The sequence below is a fragment of the Mizuhopecten yessoensis genome, unplaced genomic scaffold (genome assembly GCF_002113885.1).
Source record: "Mizuhopecten yessoensis strain PY_sf001 unplaced genomic scaffold, ASM211388v2 hete_36168392, whole genome shotgun sequence".
Lineage (NCBI taxonomy): Eukaryota > Metazoa > Mollusca > Bivalvia > Pectinida > Pectinidae > Mizuhopecten > Mizuhopecten yessoensis.
Genome location: NW_018485289.1, coordinates 1,454 through 4,735, shown reverse-complemented (window position 1 = coordinate 4,735; position 3,282 = coordinate 1,454). Strand labels below are relative to the sequence as shown.

Here is a 3,282-nt window from a genome sequence, read left to right as displayed (position 1 = left end):
GAATGCTACAGCACAGATACCGCAACATCCACCCCAGACTATTTTGTACTCCACCTGGATTATTGGAGTTGTGACCGATAAACTTCCCTTATTTTTGTGTTATTTTATGAAACATAAAATCTATGATTTCAATTACAGTCTTTCCTTAGTTTTCTATAAGAGTGAAACTATTTAAAATATTAACAAATAGTTAACTGCATAAGAACGAAAGATGAACGTAACACGTGCTCGCACCTTTTAAACTTCAGTAATAGATCATACAGTATGCCTGAAAGGCGTTACAATGCACCACACATCTGTTTCGTCTAAAACTCATCGGTGATGCATTGAGCCAAAAAGTTGAAAATCTAAAATAGTCTAAATTACTTCAGAAACAGAAAAAGAGATGTATAAATCCCTTAATTTTATGAGTTTCAAAATTTAGTAAAGTACTGTTTATTGTAAATTAGTTATTGAGTAAATTAAAGTGAATATATTTATTTATGCATTTGTATGTTTACCGTTTACAAGGTAGAAAGGTTATACGGTACAATTTGTAATAAATAACAATTTGTAATAAATATAACACTTAAAAAGTCTACGATGATTGTTTAATCTGCATTTCTGTATCAGCATATAGAACTATATATAGTATGAGTATCTGTAGACTGAATGGATTGTATTATATATATAATATATAAGTTATCTGACCTACTCATTATTCATATCACATAATTTATTGTGTGACGTTAACCAAGTCATTAGCACAATTAAAAAAACTGTCCATGTACGACTGTATGTGAATCTCACTGAACATTATGATCTACGGAGCTTTCAACATATGTGACGTCATAATTTGCAAAAACAACCTCAAATGATGTATATAGCCCATAAAATACTACGCTTTTTGTAATGTTTCATCAAACATGAAATAAAAAGCTGATTTATCTTTCACTTACCTGTTGTGGTGTAAACAAGTGACAGCAGTATAAGGGATTGTATGGTTCTATTCGTCATGGTGGCTGGTCTTTTCTTTGTTCTCGTTTAGCTGTTTAATTCTGTGGTCGATGGGATACGTCTTGAATAAAACGAAATAAAATCAGATAATACACGATTAATTACTGTAACAAAGCATATGTAAACGAGTTGTTTATATATCATTGCATAAGGAATCGTGATATAAATAACAAATGATATAATAAGATATTGAGACAATTTTTGATGAACTATAATCATATGTAACTTGTATCATGCATTTTTATTTTATTTGTTATATTGTCAAGAATTATTGACAGAACTCATATTTTTGCTCTATTGATGAAATAGTTCATGGAATTCAATACTTTAGTAAACAGTAAAAAAATCAGATAATATTCAACATTCCGTAGTGGCAACGACGACATTTTCCTCTATATCATATTATAACATACTGCAATAAGTACGATCACCGGTGCAAAGAAACTTTACACTTAACCGATGAATTAGTAAATAATTAACGAAGCTTACTTACCTTTCTTGTCCAACAGTTCGATGGAGGCCAATTCTTCTCTAATTTCTAATCAAACAGACGCCATTGTGGAGTATATCATTACACCATACGTTTATAGTAATAATGATTAGAATATGATCACCGACCGATAAGTCCACAGCTGAGGACTGCCTCTGCTGGAGGGAACTTGTGATATAGTCCCCGTTGTATAAGCTCATTCACTCACTCAGTGGAACTTTCTTAATGTGAAGTCTTTTCCCGACTGAACATTGACTTCTCCTATGAAAAGGTGCATGCCAATCAATTTTCGTTGGTACATTAAGAAGCACTGTAGTAGAACTGTTTTTTTCTTTATGTTAAATGTTCGCTGACGTTTTGTCTGTAAACAGATCATTTTACTTGTAGTCTCATGATGGTTTCTGGTTTGTTTACGATTTGTGTTTATTGTTTTTTCTTTAATTCTATCTATGATTTATGTTTCAATAATAATTTCAATTTTAAAACTTCTGACTTAATTGCCAATCAATGCAAACAAAACGATAATCATATTTAAAGCACATCCACCAAAAAGTGAAACGAGGATGAATATGAAATTAAATGATGTTCTTTGTACAAGCATGAAATATTTCTTATTAAAGGCATGGATGGCGTGGGAACAAATTCTACAATTTATAATTATCAACTTCACGAACAAGCGCCTACAAAATGCAATTTCTTTATGCATATTACTGAACTTGGTCAACTATTTTTTGTTGAATTAAACGCAGGACACGATTACAAGTTGAAGTAACTACATAAGGTGAGGAAAAAACCTAGTAAATTAACATAATTCATAAATTTGTCATTCACATCAACAATGTTGATGTTCTTCATATCAACCAATGGAAACAGGTGAGTGTGTTTATTACCAATAAAACGTTCAATAACTAACCAAAATACATTACGGTGTAATTAGAACCAATACCTCAAAAACTAATATTTAACCATTTATATTCCCGACGACTATGCCATATCTATGTTTTAATTTCAAAATTTGGCGATAATGGCGGTAAAGAAATGGTGTCGTTTTGAGTTCCCTATACTATTGGATAGCCCATTTCTTGAAACGTGGAAATGATATCGTGTGGGGTCCCAGGGTGTGGGTAGTTGAAACATCTTCAACAGAAGGTCAGGGGTCGTCATTGTTTCATATATCTTACCTTGTTCGGAGTGTCACTCTTGTCGTTACATGGATTGCATTTCAAACTCTGGTGTACGAAACATGTACGGTGTACAATAACCGCCCAAGGGCTTACAGTTATTGCATTATGTTAACCTCACCATACACGTAAATACAAATATTGTACAAGATGGTTGTGGTCCTGTTATTTTTTGTTTAATAACCAACGGACATTTCAGAATATCTCCGGGTCTCGCATGTAAAACACGAAAAACCTATATATAATCGTATTAGGATATCTCATTAATTTCCCATTAAAAAAAAATAACATGGTTGTTTTAAGATATGTTTATTTTGTGATATTATGCTACGATCTAAATATCAATCAAGCATCAGGATCGTTTTTTTTTGAAGATTTGTCATATGAATTAATGATTAATTACATAGATGTCTTAATCAGCGTTGTTATCGATGACAAATGTAAAGCAGATGATACCAGGTTTAGATCTGGGGTTTAATGTGATTTTCTATCAGCTAATTTACACAAAAATACTGATGTCTCATTCAAAATCTTTCAAAAAATATATTTCAAAATAAACATGCATTGAAGATAAATAAAGCTGCTTCATGATATACATTTCACAAACAACAAGTA

General features: G+C 31.6%; 1 long non-coding RNA gene across 1 annotated transcript; it reads right to left on the bottom strand.

Annotated features, from left to right (window-relative positions):
- Positions 1-944: 944 nt before the first annotated feature.
- On the bottom strand, positions 945-2,686 carry LOC110444742. The gene is made up of 3 exons (XR_002462279.1): positions 2,668-2,686; positions 1,490-1,747; positions 945-1,057 (listed from the first exon to the last, which is right to left on the bottom strand). It is a non-coding gene; the product is annotated as an uncharacterized LOC110444742 (long non-coding RNA).
- Positions 2,687-3,282: the final 596 nt, after the last annotated feature.